At 38.1% G+C, this 18,746-nt stretch overlaps 1 pseudogene; it reads left to right on the top strand.

Annotated features, from left to right (window-relative positions):
* Positions 1-8,081: 8,081 nt before the first annotated feature.
* LOC150027163 (amino acid transporter AVT1I pseudogene) lies at positions 8,082-8,871 on the top strand (annotated as a pseudogene).
* Positions 8,872-18,746: the final 9,875 nt, after the last annotated feature.

The raw sequence follows: 18,746 nt of genomic DNA, 5'->3' as shown, positions 1-18,746 counted from the left end.
TAATAGTGGGAGAACAAGCAAGGTTTGTCTCTGCAATATAGTCTTGAAGATAAAACATTTATCAAATTACCTGATATACTTGTTGTAAGGCCACTAATAGTCATCTGTAATTAGCTTTGTTATCAATCTTTTTAATTTTTCATAACTAGTAATTAAGTTTGGTACTTTTTCTTTATTATTCACTATTTTTTAGTTTAAATTTGATTAACTTCATAATTGGGTGATTATGTAAAATAAAAATTACGCTATACATCACAATTAAATCATTTTCATACATTGGTTGAATTGATCAGTTATATGTTTTCATACATTTGCTTTCAGTTTATCTCCACAGATTTACGTAATGCTACAACACATATCTCAAAAGCATAAGATTTATATGTTAAGTACTAAAATGTTCTTTACGAAAGCATGAATATTGTACATGTGCAGCAGACCTTGAACTGAAGGGGAAGATCAAAGTTAGTCAGTAAGGGGTAGTGAATTGCAGTAGGTCTCAATAATGATTCTGGTGAGTAATGGGGTGTATATTGTCCTGTTTTTGGTGTTTTGTAGCTGCTAGTTGGGGTTCTGGTTTTGGTTGCTGTGTGGGACAGTTTTTGGTAGCTATGTGGGCTGGTATTCTAGGTTTGTAGTAGCTGCTACCTAGCCACTCCATGGTTGTAGTTAAGCAATGAGACAAACTACAAGAGAAGAGGAATCTTACTTTCTACACACATCTCAATACCTACCTTTCACGGATTTCAAACCTATTCTTTGTCATCTTCCCTCTATTCTCTGTCTATTTTTGCATGTTGCTTCCTGAATTCTACATGTCACTTATTGAAAAATAAGTGACATGTAGAATAAAAGTTGACACTTTTTTTAAAAGTTCCATTAAGACGTTATTGTTATTATTATAATTATTAATTAATTTTTAAATGTTTTGTGTGCACTACACCTGGAGTAGTCTAGGGAATCTTTCTCCGGGCCCACATGTATTTTAAAGTAGTACATTGAAGATTTAAAATATGTGCTCACTTAGGATATGTGCTTCACTGATTCAGACCTATGCATGCATTTGTCTTTTTTTTAATCTGCGATGGCGAATGTATGCAGTTAGGAATATTTATATAATGATGATACACTTTTTTCTTGGAGTAAATTTCTGCAACATTAAAAGGGTTGATAGAGGTTTAATTTTTTCGTGTCTTTTCCTTCCTTTTTTTTCATTGGTTTATGTGGAAACAAAGAGAGATAGAAGGTAAAAAAGAGCAGTGATTAAATTGACTTTTGGTCTTCGCCTTCTGAACTACGTTGGAAGTTGTTGCTTCCCCATAAAGTTCTTTCTTTGTTGGATTTGGGTTGAAGAAGAAAAGAATAGAGATTGAAATTAACAAACAATAGGTTGGGAAGAACCATTTTACACTCTCTTAACCAACTCATTCACCCTCCTTTCATGGTAAATCCAACACTTTTGCTTTTCTTCATTGCCAGTTATTTCAAAATTTAGCTATGATCAACTAAATGTAACCCTTCTGTTTCAGTTTTCTTAGTTCTTATTGTCTTACGTTTGTGTCTGTTTTGTTTTTCTTGCATGTGCAGGCCTCCGTTTAGCTTTATTTGTCCATTGTAAGTAGGTGCTATCAGTACTCGTAAATATGATGATGTATGTGTTCCTAATTTTGTTTTCTGGTTTGTTTCTGTTCGTGCAATGGAGAGTGACTCCTGTTCCAGCAACCAACGATGCCTTGCTTTTTGGGTTCTGTTTTCCTTGTCAATGATCATGGAAAGGGGACTTTCAGTGTTATTGAACTGGTATTTTTTTTCTGCTGAGAATTTAATTGATAATTTGAGAAAATCTAAAGTGTACTTAGTTTACATTAATCATTAAACTCGCCTAATTGTTAATCAATTTTTTGTCATTTTTCATTAACTCTTATACTGTCATTCCATAGTTTCCTCTTTGAGGCTTTAAACTCCAACATTCTCTTCCATAGAGTATATAACAAGTCATAGAGCAATGTGATAACACTCACTTCTATAGAGTACAAGTGGTCATTGAGCAATATGATCACAATCACTTCCATAGAGTACAACTGTTCTAAAACTTTCCTTTAAGCTTCGTAGGTACTTTGTGATCACAAATATTTTGAGTTGAAAATCACTTTACAAGTCAAAACTGATTTCACACCATTGTGATATGGTATGATAGTTTTGTTTGATAATTCTTATATATCACTACTCATAGAGCGGTGTTATATTGGCTAATAAATTCATCACTACTATATACATATATTCTATGCAGAAAAATGGATCGAAGATGGATGTATGAACGACTTGATCCTTCAAGGAGACTTAGCAAACAATTCATTACACATATTTAATAGAAGGTTGTCTTGTTCTATCATACATCCTCATCCCTTGATGAGCTACACTCTTTCCATTTTAATTTGATCATGTTCCAAAGCCTAAAGGATTATTTTCAAAACCTACGAAACAGACTTTGACAGACACATTGAAAAGGCTAATTTATAAAATGACACTGAGACACTGCATATATATGTATATGTATGTATATATATATATATATATATATATATATATATATATATACAATGAGTAAGTATTGATTATCACTTTAGATTCTATGTACATTATTCATTTCATTTGAGTCTATCTCTCTCTCTCTATATATACATACATGGGGATATATATATATATATATATATATATATATATATATATATAATCAATACTTACTCATTGTATATTCATCTTTTTCTAATAGTAAGCCTCAAAAGAATATTAGTGAGTACTCATTATTTTGCAATGAAAGAACTGTCTCTTTATAAAAGAATCTCAATAAGATGAAATTATAACTTAGAAGAAAAGGTATATTCACCTTTCTAAATCAACTATTTTTTTCCTATGATAATGAGCTTTACTAGGAGAGGTGAGAAGACATTAGTAGTTTGATGTCCTTCAAAGTGGAGGTGCTAGTGAGGAGTAACTGTTGAAAATGCATTTGCCAATATGGCACTTCAAGAAGGAGAGGTGTCTTTGCTTCATAGTTCAAAGCTTATTTCATCTTCTGAAATTTTTAAGCTGAAGGTATTATAAAAATAGTTTAGTGGCGCATGCATATTTTCAGAGAAAAATATATCCTTGGGAGGGTCATTCATAGTTGTTCAAAATTGCCAAGAGGTTCATTTACATTCGGATGAAGCATAACACATCTTCATCTCTCAAGAAATGGAGCATGATTTGTCATGTTTCTTTCTTAAAATAGTGGTTTTTTAATGGTGTTTCCCTATATATGCTGCAATGTTTGATTTTCTTTACCACTCATTTGTGTTCTGATAGTGTATTTGTGTATTATTTGTGTTGACAGACTACAACAAAGAAGAAAATTTCTTCTGCTTTCTCATTTCCTGCTGAACTTGATATGCGGCATAGAATGTCTGAGCTATCTCAGTTCGACTTGGTGTATGACTTGTCAGCTATACTGATTCACAAGGGAACTGGTGCTAATAGTGGTCATTACATTGCTCATATTAATGATGTAAACACTGGGCAATGGTGGGAATTTGATGATGAGCATGTTACTAATTTGGGTTGTCATCCATTTTGCGAAGGGTCTTCAAATTCTACCTCTAAATCCATCAAGACTGATGCAATTCATTCTAATTGTTCTCAAGCGATAGTAGCTGACAGTAATGGAAATGGTTTGCATGCCTCTCATTCAAAATCTTCACTTGTGGAGACATTTTTGTCTAGTGATGCGTACATGTTGATGTACCATATTAAACATACAAAAAATGTTGGTGAAATTGGGAGTGTAATTTGTGGTGCTAAGCATGATGAAAGAGAGGGTGTGGAAGTTGCTTTGCAAAATGGTGCTTATCTTGCATCTCATCTTTGTAATGAGATTCAAAATTTCAATGCCTCATATGATGAAGCTTGTCAGAAGTACAATAACAAGAAAGAGTTGCAATTGGGTCCTATTACTGGAAGGAGACAGGAGGTTCAATCTGTTTTAGCTGAAGCTCTCGTTCAACCACTGGAAAAACCATTTTATTGGATTTCTAGCGAATGGCTTCTCCAGTGGGCTGACAACATTATTCCAGTGTTAGTGCTTTTCCTTTCAAACAATTATTAGAGTCAGGTTAATTGATGTATTAGTATTTTATAGGAGGCTTACTTTGCAAGGTATATGCAGTCCTCTTGACAACTCGTTTGTCCAATGCTCACATGGGAAAGTCCCAGTTTCAAAGGTTACCTCAATGAAACGAGTGTCTGCTAAAGCATGGGATACCTTGTTCTCCAAGATAACTTTTTGTTGATCTCCTGTTACATATTTTTTGTGGATTATTAATTATCTACATGTGGTATAGTGTTGTTAAGGTTTGTTTGGTGTTCAAGATATGATAGGATGATACTGGGATAAAAACAACTTACGATATGAATATGATAGAATCCAAGCATGATAAGCTTAAGCCAGTCAAATATTTGGTGCACCTCAGATAATTAGATAACTAAATTATGTTACCTTTTCCTGTATTCAACATGGACCAAATAATGGTAAGATATGATAAAAATTATGTTCAAATGACAAAATTACTCTTCCATTAAAATTACATATAGTTTCTCATATTTTATTGCTTTCTAACTTAGTTCCTCCCTCTGAGGATAAGAAATGCTTTGCACGGTTAACAATGATTATGTCTGGGGAAAGGTCAAATGTTGGTTTGCTACGGCAGTTTTGGTAGTGCTTTTTGCTGGTTTTATGTTGTATAAATGTTGGTTTTCTGCTGCATTTTTGGTGATAGTTTTATGATGTGCAAATGCTGATTTTCTGCTGCAGTTTTGGTACTGTTTTTAGCTGGTTTTATGCTATATAAATGTTGGTTTATGCTGCAGTTTTGGTGCTGGTTTGGTGTTGTTTTGATGCTGTTTTTGCTGCAGTTAAAGTGCTTTTGATGTTCTTTTTGGAGCCTAGGCACTGTTGTTTTTAGGTTTAGTAGCAGGGTGTTAAGCATAGTTTGTTTGAGTGTGTGTCCTTGTTCTTTGGGAATGTTTGTAGTCATCTGTTATGTAGATGATCTCTTTAGTTTTAGGAAGGTTTGAAACTGTTTAAGATTTAACTTCTCTAGGTTGACATGATCAGAAAGTAGAAGTTTCTTGGAACCTTATATAGCTCAACTTCTGTTTGTCATCAAGTTACTATTTTTTAAAGCGTGTTTTCTGTTTTTTTTGGTATTTTGAAGAGTGTGAAGGTAAGCTTGTCTTGGTATCTACCAACTCAACCTTAGTTAATTAAAGTAACTTTAGTTCAATTTCAATCAAAATATCTTCAATCAAAAACCATAGATATCACATTTCTACCTTTGTATTTTTGTACAAAATTACAAGTTTATTATCGTGGGCCTTGTATTAGAAAATAATTTTTCATGTTCTTTTGCTGGTTCCTATTAAAAAAATATTTTTTCTTACTCATTTTAAAAACAATATTCAATTTTCAAGACAAGTAAAAAGTATAAAGAAAAAGTTATAAATAAAAGTTTTTTAGTAAGAAAAACATTTCTTCATATTAGATTGCTTCCTAAAATAATTTTATCTTTTATAATTATATTCAAAAAAATGAAATAGGTAAAATATAGGATAAATGCAATAAGAAAAAAAGAAGTAGAGTAATTTAAAATTGATTTATTTTAATACAAAATTAGTTTTCTTTTTAAAATCGATTTATTTCAATAAAAATATATTTCAAACTGAAATTCTTTGTGTGCTTGTAGGCTAAGCCTACACTTGTCGCAGGATCGGTTGTTGTCTTTGACAATTAGTTATGGCATAGGTCAGACTGTTGGCAAAGATCTTCTTTATCAGTTGGATTTTGTGCCTATTTTGAGGGTGTCTTTCACTGGTGGGTTGATGTATTTGGGGATTCTGTATCTTGTTCTGGTATGTGATTTTGGGTAATGTCGTGTAAGGTCTGGTGGATCCTTAGCTAGTTAGGTGCAAGGAAACTTGTTTTCGTTTTTTGTATAAGGATTGAAGTACCTCATTTTAATTTATTTATTCTTTGTTGATAAAAAAAAAGGTAAAAATAAAAACATATCTCATTTGTAAGAAGGGTTACATCTGCCAGCTACCCCCTCATACTATATATCTATATACAGGATGCCACAAATAAGAAGAATACAAATGGATATTTTGTAAGAAGGGGAAGGAAGGTAGAAAAACGCATGGACTAGCTGGGGAAATTTATGTAAATCTAAGAAAGAGGGAGTAAATGTTAAGGATTTAAAGTTTTTTAATATAATTATATTGAGAAAATGGAAGTGGAGGTATGAAGGAGTTAGGACCATGGAAAGATATCCTTATATCAAAATATGAATTTGGAGAAACTTGAACGAGAATAAATCAAGCTCACACAACTCAAGTTGGTGGAGGGACATTAAGAGTGTGTGTGATTGATGAGAATCAAAAAGATGTTGTTAATAGGAAGAATGGACAGGGGTCAAATCATTTAAAGTTATTCTTATTAGTCTTTTCAAAAGATGAGGCCCAAGCCCAAAGCCCAAGCCTAAGAAGGCCAAAGCCCAAAAAGCCCAAGTCCATCCCATGAGGGGCAAGTCCAAGCATTAAATAAAAGAGCATCATTTGAATTACTCTTGTATAGTTGTAGGAGGTGTGGATATTAAATAAAGAAGTGTAAAATAAAGTCACATTGTCCATGTGACTTAGGAGAGTAGGTGTAGGTGTAGTTTTTAGGAGGTGTCATAGTAGAAAAAGGTCACACCTCCCTTGTGACTTGTTTTTGGTGGGAATTTCAAATAAGTTTCATTTGAATTTTTCCACCTATTTTTCAGCACCCTCACACTATAAATAGAGGTGTGGGCTCTTGTAAAATTCAGATTGGACGATTATAGTAGCAAAACTCTCCCAAATTGGTGATTGAGTGTGTGAGAACTTGTCTTCTCCTCTTCCTAGTCTCATCTTGAGAGCCTTGGTTCCCTCAAGTGGCGGCAATTCACACTTATCTTGGAGCATTCATACTTCGAGTGGTGTGTTCATCAACCAAGTTCTTCATCCACATAAGTTTCCTCTCTTCTCCATTTAGTTCTTCCATTTCCATGTCCATATGAACTCTAAAACAAATATAGTTTCTTTTATTTGGTTCATCTTCCTTTTCTTGCACTTTTGTTCGGTTCTTTCAATTTCTTATTGTTTTAATTCGAATCAGTAGCTTCTTTTCATGTTTTGTTCGATTCAATTGCTTTCTTAAGAGTTTCAATCGATTCATTTACTTTCTTGTTCAATTTAATCGGTTCAATTGGCAAGAAATGGGTCTTCCATGTGAGTTGGTGTTTGGTGCAAGTTTTGGTGAGTTCTTGAAACATAGAACATTGATCCATTTCTATTAAAAGTGCCTATTCATTCTCCAACTCAAGTTGATTCCATAAAATGTCAAAGAATCATCTATACTTTGCTATTGAAATCATATCAGTGATCATGGACAATTAGAGAATTGGTTTGATAAGAACATAGTTCGGCAAAAAGGAAAATGAAATAATATAAGATTATGGAAATATGCATGGACTGGCAGTATCCCTTTAAGGAAAAGATTCCTTACACTCCATGTTGATTCTAGTTCTAAGGACTCCAACTTAAGAGAGCAAGGATTTTGGAATGGTAGTACCTGAGAATGGGAGGTTAGTATGTAGAAGAGAATGGTTTGCTTGGAAGAAACCAATGCTAAATGAACTAATGCGGGAACTGGAGGTTGCACATTGCATCAGGATAGAGAAGATGCATGGGTTTAGAAATTAGATGACACAAAAATGTATATGGTTAAATCCACATATAGGTGGCTAACCAATTATGGTAAAGGTAGGATAAGGAAGTTTATTATAAACTTTGAGAAATCAAAGACTTCCTTCAAATATTTTCTTTCCATGGCAAGTTATCAAAAACGAAGTGACAATAGGAGAACTTTCATAATAGAGGAATGAAGATGAAGAACATAACATGTGTTCTGTGTGGAGCAAATGAAAAATTAGTGAATCATTTTATTGGATTGGATTCATTGTGTTGGAATTCTCTCAGTTCCATATTCTCTTGCATCAGGAGGTTGGTTAAGCTTGGCTCTTCTGTTTTCTATTGCCGCTGCTGCATTTTACACAGGCCTTCTGTTTAAACGATGTATGGACAAGAACTCAAACATTAGAACTTCCCTAATATAGGTGAACTTGCATTTGGAAAGACAGGAAGGCTAATAGTGTCAGTATCCATGTCCACCAAACTTTAATTAGTTTAAATTGGATTCTTGATTCTTGAAGGTGGTAATCTGAGCAACATGTTCCCCATTGAGGAGGTTCAAATGGCTGGCTTAGCAATTGGTGGGATGTAATTCTTTGTGATAATGGTTGCCCTCATCTTCTTGCCCACAATTTGGTTGGATAACTTGAGTATACTCTCTTATTTATCTGCAAGTGGTGTCTTTGCTTCTGTTGTCATCATCCTTTCAAAAATATGGACTGCAACAGTTGATGGGGTTGGTTGTCAGCAGAAAGGAACTCTCGTGAATTGGAATGGTCTCCCCACAACTGTTAGCTTGTATGCCTTTTGTTACCGTGCACATCCTGTGTTTCCCGCATTTCTTTGACAAATAAACATCAGTTCTCTAACGTCCTGCTTGTTTGTTTTTTCATAATCACTGTGGGTTATGCATCTATGGCTATAATTGATTATTTAATGTTTGGTGGAGAGGTTGAATCACAAGTAAATTTAAACCTACCTCTGGACAAAGTTAGCTCAAAATTAGCAATATACACTACCTTGGTACAACATAATCAAATTGCAGGGATGCAGGGCACTACGCGCTGAAGTGCTGGTGCGTCTTGTTCACTCAGTGGTTGCTGCTGTTTTGATAAACTTGGTGGCAGCTGAGGTAGTTCCAAGGTGAAATCAAGAGTTTAGCAGGATCAAAGTAGTGATTATGACATGAAGTAAGAAGGAAGAAGTAAGAGGCCATGTAATCTATCTAGCAGTAGAGGCTGGGGTCTTATCATTGCCATTTTATGATGCTTTAAGATGCAGCTAGCTCTGTCAAGATGAAAAGGGAAGGGAGGGATTTCTTATTTTGCGTCCTTCCAGCAGCAGCTAATTACAATGGTCTGTTTTTCTGCTAGTTTATGTGCAGATCAAGTTTCTTGGGTTGGGATTCCTCTTTAGTTTAAACCCTCTAGTATTAAGTGATTTAAACTTTTTAACTCTGTTATGTATTGTTGTTTGCTTTAACTAGGAGTGGTTATGTATAAGGGTTGAGACACCCCTTAAGTATCTCATTTTATTCTATTAATTTTTTGTTGATAAAAAAAAATTGTTCTTTTCATGTAGGCCTGCAAAATTTACCATAATAAAGTTTTTTTTTTTTATCAGCAATGAATAAAATAATTAAAGGGACACTTCAGGGGTGTCCCAACCCTTATACAAAAACATCTACAAAGATACCAGGTAGTAAGATAAATACAAACACAAAGGCCTAGATCTTTATATGAAAGACAAAGCTTTAAACCAAAAGAAAACCAACCAGCATAGGTAAAACACTTCAAATCTGCATAACTTCAGATTATACACCCACAGACATGAAAAGGAATTGTGTAGGACGGTTCAGAATGTAACCTCCATAAGGATACTATCCAAAATTAACAGTAGCATGAAGAGCTGAAGCAATCCATATAATGGTAGTGCAAGTTTCAACCAGCTATTCAGAAGTTTGCAGTTTTGGCCATTGTGCAGCTTTTAAGTCACCGTGACCCTTCTCCACAACTTCCTTCCACCATGTTTGCAATTCAGTATCTTGTTGAACTGCATCATCTTCTGAATAATACAGAGAGACGTAATCTCGTACCCACATATTAAGAGCATTCCATATTTCAAGTCCAACAACAACATAAGGATAGTCCTCTATCGCAAGGCGAAGGCCGTGAGGGGCAGAGATATCCTTAACTGCCATTCCTCTTTTGATGAGATCTTTTGGTAATGCTTGGTCAGTGAAAACCCAAATCTCGTATATAGCTGAAGACATCCCCATAGAATACAGTCCAAGCAATCAGTACTTACACTCAACCATGCGAGGTGTCTCCAGCATAAAAAGCCTGACCATCCCGGGATTAGTCCCACGGCTCGACAGCCACCCAGATCACTTCCTACAACTGCATCCCAAGCGGATTAGGGGTACCCCTTGAACTCTCACTTCCATCATCTACCAAAGACACCTTCATCAGAGTCAACAGCAGACTCATACTGATATTCCATTGACGAACTGCAGCCAACATTAGAATCCCAACACCAGCCTTTCTTCCAATGGGCACGCCATTCCCATCCTAGCCATGAGAGGACTTTAATTCCTTTCTTTTGCAAACTAGCTTCTGCAGCGCCTAAGGTGCTTCCACACAACTCCGGCATATTCACACCCGTGACCTGAATATACTTGCACCTACAGGGACCTAAAGCTGAGACAAACAGAGAACAGGTGGACAAGATTTTATCTGACCGGTCTCAGCTCGAAACTAGCACCTTCTTAGACCTCAACTCATATTGCCAGCAAGATCCCTGCTCCAAATTCAACCACTCATACATCCACTCCACTCCACAGCCATCCTCTGTACAGCATGTAGGTTCACCAAAAAAACTAACCCCCTTCCTTTCTCTGTTCCGCCACCAACCAACAAACTTCAGACATTCCACAGCAGCACAGATACTACTTATAGCTACTGATACAAATCATTGGGTTCAACACCCAATCAGAAAAAGAGTAGGTAAATTTATTCCCCTTATGTTTTAACCATAACCATGACTTTAGCTGGGCCTTTTGAAGGACTTCTTCCTCATCCACAACCCCTTGATTAAAAGCTACTTAATTCCTATGATTCCACAAGCACCATATAATGGTAGCCCAAACCCCTTTCCAGATCTGATTTTGTTCGTTACTGCCCTGGGTCAACATAAAACTTTCAAAATGGTTCCTAACATCGTTATGTTGGACGTAGAGAATTCCAATCCATCTAAGGCAAAGATCCCATACACGACTAGCAACCTTACACTCCAGGAAGAGATGTTGGCAGGACTCTTCCTTAAGTTCGCAAAGAGCACATACATATGTGTCCAGTAAAACCCCTCTCCTTCTCAAGCACATCCTAGTTGGAATTCTGTTCAGCAACACCCTCCAGGCTGTGAACATAACATTGGGGAACGTCTTCGTCTTCCAAAGGTGTTTGAAAAAATCAATTTGAGGGCCCCTAGTCGCACTGACTAGGCACTCATATGCGGAGCTCACTGTGAAGCACCCATTAGCCTCACTTCTCCACTCAAGAGCATCCTTTTCATCCTTCTTTACTTTGACCCTGGCTATGAGGCCTTCCAGCTCAGCTTCTATTGAGGTTTCCCACTCAAATCTACCTCTCCTCCATCTTAAGGACCACTTCCATATCGAGCCTTCCCATTCTCCCACTTCTTCCAACTTGTGGCCTTGGTTTAACGACAGGGAGTACAGTCTCGGGAACAAAGTTTTTAGCTTTGAATTTCCTACCCACACATCCTCCCAGAAACGAATTTTATCTCCACTCCCTATTCTCCATCCAACTTCGTCTTGGAACCACCCGTCTCCACCGCCCTCCCTATATATGCTCGTCAAATCCCTCCACCACCAAGACTGATATTTGATAGGCACAGAGTCACTATTAATACCCAGACCGTACTTCGATTCAATCACTTCCTTCCACCTCCCTTTCTCGTCAAAGCTATACCGCCACATCCACTTTGCCATAAGAGCATAATTAAACTTCCGAATGTCTTTGATTCCCAATCCACCTTCCTCTTTTGTTCTGCACAAGTCTCTCCAGCTAACCCAAGATATAAACATCTTCTCCTTTCCCCAACCCCATAGGAACCTCCTTTGAATGCTAATGATACTTTTACAGACCACCTCCAGTGCTTTGAAAAGAGACAGGTAGTATAGCGGTGTAGCAGATAACACAGATTTGATTAAGCACAATCTACCTGCCATTGAGAGAAACCTCCCTTTCCACACACTAAGCCTAGACTTTAGTTTGTTTAGGACAGGTTCCCAGAAAATTTTCTTCCTCGGATTACCCCCCACTTCTAAGCCTAGGTAGTTGAACCATCTGGCCACAATTCAGAGTCTTTGCATAACAGTCCAAATTGCTTTCCAAGACATTTATGCCTACTAGTTTTGACTTATGGAAGTTAATCTTTAACCATGAGGCTAACTCAAACCCCCTGAGAATAGACTTCAAGGTGATAACATTACTGAAGGAGTCCTGACATAGAAAAAGAGTGTCATCTGCGTACTGAAGGATGGTAATTTCTACCTCTTTTCTTCCTACTTTTATACCAGATAGGAGATTTGCCTTCACACCTTGCCTTACCAGCCCAGCCAGCCCTTCCGCAACCACTATAAACAAAAGAGGAGCGAGAGGATCGCCCTGCCTTAACCCTCTCGACAGCTTGAACTCCTCGGTAGGGCTACCGTTGACAAACACAGACACCGTTGCGCTTTCCAGGCAGCCTTTGATCCACCTGACCCATCTGTTATCGAACCCCATCCTATTTAACATTTCATATAGGAACTCCCATCTGACTGAGTCGTGGGCTTTTTCAAAATCCACCTTAAAGCACAAACCACTCTTTCCACCCCTCCTCAGGTCCTCTACCACCTCGTTGGCCAAGAGCACACTGTCCAGAATCCCTCTATTTTTTAAGAAAGCCAATTGGCATTCCTCAATGACAGAGCCGATGACTTTCTTCATCCTTCCGGCCAAAATTTTCGAAATAATCTTGTAGACTGCACCTACTAGGGAGATAGGTCTGTATTGCTCAAGCATAACCGGATCTTTTACCTTGGGTATAAGAGCTACGAAGGAGGCATTACAACCCTTTGGAATATGCCCATTTTCATGAAAAATGGTCGTCGCTGCTATTATGTCGTCTTTTAGAACCTCCCAGCTTTTCTTGATAAAGTTCATGTTAAAACCATCTGGCCCTGGTCTCTTCGAACCATCACAGAGCCACACCACATCTCTAATCTCTTGCTCAGAAAAAGTGGTTGTTAGGGATATATTATCCTCCCTGGATAGGGACTTAAAATCAACCATGTCAAGTCTAACACCAAAGTCCTTCGTAGCTGTAAATCTGTTTTCAAAAAGTTTCTTGGCTTCTTGACGCACTGTACAAGGTTCCTCGCACCAGATACCACCAACCTCAACCCCTTTCACCTCATTCCTAAGTCTTCTCCACCTCAGAGATGAGTGAAAAAACTAGGTGCACGTGTCCCCGTACTTGAACCATTTTGCTCTAGCTTTTTGACAAATGAGGGAGTCTAGTTTCTTTTCAGTTTCCTTCAAGCGACCTACCAACTCATACCTCTTCAGCCTATCATCTTCCCCAAGGCCGTTTATGCAATCCTGGGAATCTAAGGCCTCCAAATCCTGCAGAATCCTCTTCTTGTTTGTTTGGATGTTGCCAAACTCATCCCTATTCCAGACTTTTAGATCACCTTTCAAAAGCTTCAATTTCTCCTTGATCTTTATGAAAGCACTCCCTTGCACGGGGTATGATGACCATTTATTCTTGACCATCTCACTAAACCCTTTTTCCATAAGCCACGCATCGATGGATCGGAAAGGTTTGGGTCCCCAATTCTTTTCCACAGACTTTACCACTATTGCACAGTGGTCCGAGACTTCCCTTCTCTGCACATACTGTTTACACATAGGCCATATCTCCATCCACTCTTCCGAAACAAGAACTCGGTCTAATCTACACTTTGCCGAACCATTAGACTTAAACCAAGTGAAATTCTTCCCTACTAAAGGCAAATCGAAAAGAGAGTTGGTATCGATGAAACTATTAAACCCAATAATCTCACTTGATTGACTAGCCCTCTCCCTTACACCTTTCCTCTCGTTCCAGCTTCTAATTGCATTGAAATCGCCGCACAGGCACCAGACCAACACTTGTGAAGCTGCTTTAAATTTAGACAGATCCTCCCAAAGTGACTTCTTCTCACTCAAAGAACAAGCAGCATAAACATTGACCACTACACAACTAGTACTGGTTTTAACATGGTTTCCAAAAACTGCAATGAAGCCCTTCCCCATGACGTGGTTTGCATAATGAAACGCTTCTTCATACCACATGGACAACAAACTGCCACTTCCATTGACGCCTTCATGATGAACCCATCCTACTTTGTTATCCCCCCACAGGGAATAGCATCTTGCTGCCGAGAACTCCTTAGCCTTTGTTTCTTACAGACACACAAAATCCGCCCCCTCACAAGCAATAACTTGTCTCAAATACCTCGCTTTTGAGCTTCCCCCCACACCTCTAATATTTAAGTTCACAATAATCATTAAGACAAGTTTTTATTACCCGTCTCAGAGCGTGAAGCGACCTCTGAATCTCTGACTTCCATATTCCCATATACTCCCTTACAACCTCATCTTCTTCCTTGCGGCACCTAATCCCAACTTGTTTTCCCACTTCCCATAGCTTGGATGGTCCCGCCCGATTATCAGGTTCAACTAGGCGAGAATTACACATATAGATGTTTTTATCAGAAATTGAGGATGATGAAATTTCGTCTGTATTGTGAGCCATCACCCCTGCCTGAGGCATTCTTGTTTTAATCCTTCTAGACCGCCTTGGAAAAGGGCAAGAGTCCCCCAATTCTGTTAGCCCTTTCTTCTTACGGTGACGCGGTGGGGAGCTTGATTTGCTTCTCTCGGCGATTCCAGCTTCGCCGCCTACCAGGTTAGCTAACCGCGCCGCCGAAACCATTGCACCTGCAGCTTCTTCATGTTCATTGCCTCCTTGCATCATGATGCAGATTTGTTGCCCACTTTCCCCACTACTCGCACCGTATTGTATTGCATTTGCCTTTTTGGGACTTAGCCTATTGCTATGAGCCTGTCATTCTTCTAAACTAGCTCTCACTTCTGATCCCTCTACCTGCCTTTTTTTCAACTTATCTCCTTCGTTATGTGATTCCCCTGTCTCAGACCTCTCAACCATTGTCTGGATCACTAACTCCTCATTCCTTACGTTCTTTTGGGCTGATCCATGGGGCCCACCGTCGCTCAATTGGGCCTCGCTCATGTATACCCGGCCCAAACCTTCAGAAAGTTCCTTTTGGTTACTCAAACATTCTATGTCAACCACCACTTTAGCCAAGTCAGCTAGAGTAGGGTTGCTATAGCTAGTCCATACACAGTCTGGGGCAAGTAGACAGACACAGAGATTACTTTCGTTTGCCACCTGACCCACACTTTCTCCATTCATGAAAGAAAGACCACCTTTGCCCTGATTGCCCTTACTTTTCAAGGTAGATCCCTCAAAACGGAAGTTTGACTTTGTCCGGTACTGTTCATCGTCTCCCCCAAACTTTTCTCTGCCATCTCCCCCTTCTGGCCAGCAATCATCCCTGAACCTCTGATTGCCCTTCTCCTCGCCATTCACCTCAGAGAAGTCGGTATCTTCTACATAGGTATCCAGGGAGGACACACTATCAGTGGAGTCTTCCGCATATGGATTGCCTCTATACCCTCGTCCTTCACATCCAATGGCCTCCTCTTCGATGAAAATACTACATACATGTTTGTTGATCCGCATTTTCCTCGCTAGCCTGACACTACCAAGATTCTGAACCCGAACTTTCAACCTTGCGTATTCCAGGACCTCCCATGTTAACGTAGAGTTGTCGATGGACACTAGCTTGGCCGCCTTGGAAATCTCTCCGACCACTTTGGAGAAGCAATCCTTATTCCAGAATGGTAATGGCACCCCATAACATTTCACCCAGACAGATTTATGACTTGCACCACTATCCAACAACCATGGTTTAACATCTGTAAACACAGCGTCGAACCACTCTTTATTATTCTTCATAATAACCTCCATCACCTCCCCCTCTCTTGGGGTTATCATAACAAGATTATCACCTAAGAATCTCGCCCTTATCATTGACATTCCTCCCTTCACAAGCTCCTCTCCCAGCATGCCAAAATCCATTCCATCACCAAGGGTCCCTACTACACTTCTTTTCATCCAGGGTAGAGAAAGGTGTTGTGTTTTAAAAACCACGCCCTTCCATCCATCCTGGTATTCACCTGTAACAGCTTCAGCATAGGTCCTCTTTCCACTCTTCTCCACCCAGATCTCCTTGCCTCCATATTTCCTAACGAACTCATCTTCCTTCGTATCGCTCTTCCTTGATATCACCTGACGTTCTCTTGGCAGTTCCCACGGCGCCCTCCACTCCTCCTTTTTTGGACCATACTGATGTCTTCTATACTTCGGAATGTTCACGTAGAGTTTCCTACTTCCAATGTAAATCTGGTCCAGATCTCTCTCCAAGCTCCTTTCATCTCTAACACCGAAGAACCTCACGAAACCAAACCTCTTCCCCCATTTGTTTAATCTTCTTGAGATAAAGACGTCCTTCACCCTTGCCCATTTTTGAAAAACCTTAATCATATCCTTTTCACCAAGTCCATGCGGAAAGTTAGAAAAGAAGAACGAGGAGAAATCGTTTTCACCTCCCTAACCCCCCACCCTTTTAGCATGACCTTTGTTTCCTACCCTATCCGCCATCACTTTAAGGTTATTAACGCACACGCACCTTAGTTCACATAAAACCGAACGTCGTTCACGCTCTCGGTCACTGAAAACGAACTTCGGTCTTCGCCGTTCACAACTCCGGTCTCCGTAACGCCAAGAGGTTGGTGTCAGGATGTATACATAAAAATACCATAATAAAGTTAAGGATCCCGATATTGCCACCGCTTAAGTGGGATGATGGGGCAATTACAATGAAAAATTGAAATTTGAAGAGACTTTTCACTCCCCCTCTCCAACGTTTCCGTCATAGTTCTCTTTCTCTTGCTCTTCTCTTACTGTTCTTTTGTAGTTTTTTTGTTTCCGTTCTTTGTTGTTGTTGTGTGTGGTGCCACGAACGTGTGGTGTGTAACCGTTCGTTGGCCTGTTCTGCATTCGACGACTGGCTTCCCACTGGTGTATAGGTTTTGTGTGTTGGCCTTGGGTGACGGGCCAGGGTGATTATTGCAAGGGTTGTTGGCCGAGACGTTGGAGATTAGAAAGTTGTGGAAGACTTGTTGTTTGTTAAAGTAAAGGTAAGATTTTTTTTTATTGAAATGAATGTTTATATGAAGGTTTTTTTGGTTTGGGAGAGCGGATTTGGAAAGGGTTTGGTGTGTTTAGTGGTTTTGTTTATTTTTAGTGGTTGTGGGTTGATGAGTGGTTTTGTATTTGGGAGTGGTTCTGTGTTGGTGTAGGTTGTGGTTGGAGAATGGTTCAAATTTCCTATAGGTGTTCCAGATTCTGTGTTGATGTAGGTGACCGTCTACTAACGTTAGAGATAGTGGGAAGGTTTTTGTGGCAGAGTTGGTGTAATTGCTTGCTGATTTTAGTGTGTAATTGCTTGCTGATTTTACCTTAGGTACAGTCGTGGTTCTTCATTGAATTGAAACTTGCATATGTTCCCCATTGAAAATTATTAATACTTTCCTACATCGAAAAAGGTTCCATTTAAAATACTTCTGCAAATCTCTTCATACGGCTCTTTGACTAAGTTTTTTTGAGATTAGAATGTATTTTTTTTTTATCAGCAATCAAGATTAGAATGTAATGACTCTCTGTCTGGTGACATGGAGTGATGCCGTGTTATTTTCTAAGCAATTATCTCGAATGAAAATTCTTACCATAATTCATAAATAAAATTATTATTTTAATTGCATCAATTAATGTGAAACTAACATTGCCAAAAGTGAGCCTTTGTTGTTTCCATCCTAGGCAACGCAAAATTGCATCAATTTTTTTCTCTAATGATCAATGGTGGATTGTCGATAATAGATGCTGAAATACTAAATTCTTCCATTGAGATGTGCATTCTTTGTTGCATCGCAAGAACCATTTCAGATAAGGTAATAAGAATTACATTGCATGTTATTTTATTAAGCTGGTACAGTTTGAACTAAAATTGCTTAATTTTAAAAACTTAGAAGTTAAACGGTTAAATGTGTTAATAAACTTTTGTAAGGACCAAAATTTCACAATAGTCATCGTCAAAAGTTGATTTAAGCCTTACTATCTTAATATTATTAAGATGAACTATGAATATTAATTAATGGAGTGGTGCTAGTACTTTGATTGGATTACAGTTCTGTGAGTGAGTGTGAATTTAAGAAGTTTTGACCTGGGTTTCTTCCGTAGAGGATTTTTAGTATAATGTTGGTAATGAGGTTTAAATGTAATACCTATATTTGTGAATTATGAATTCTATGGTTCCTACTTTTTATTTGTACTTATTTATTATTTACTATTAATTCAGATCAAGAGGGAAATTTCTATTATGAAGCTAGTCAGGGTTTCATGCAGTTGTTTTAGCTTATATTCGTGTGTTTCCAATTCAGAACAGAGACATCTTGAACAGTAGTTGATTTTGGATACCTGTTTGACAAACTCAATTGACATTTGTGAAAGCCACAAGTAATTTAACCGTTATATTTTTGTTCTAGAAAATAAAATAGATTCATATTTTTAGTTAAGGCAGGTTTCTTGTTCCTATCATGGTTTCTGATTAATGATTTTGAAGAATTAAATTTTTTATTGAATGAAATTAGGTTTTATGGAATAATTCATAGGTTATTATAGACTAT

This window comes from Phaseolus vulgaris, chromosome 6 (genome assembly GCF_051622355.1).
Source record: "Phaseolus vulgaris cultivar YP4 chromosome 6, ASM5162235v1, whole genome shotgun sequence".
NCBI classification, from domain to species: Eukaryota; Viridiplantae; Streptophyta; class Magnoliopsida; order Fabales; family Fabaceae; genus Phaseolus; species Phaseolus vulgaris.
This window is presented reverse-complemented; position numbering and strand designations above follow the sequence as displayed.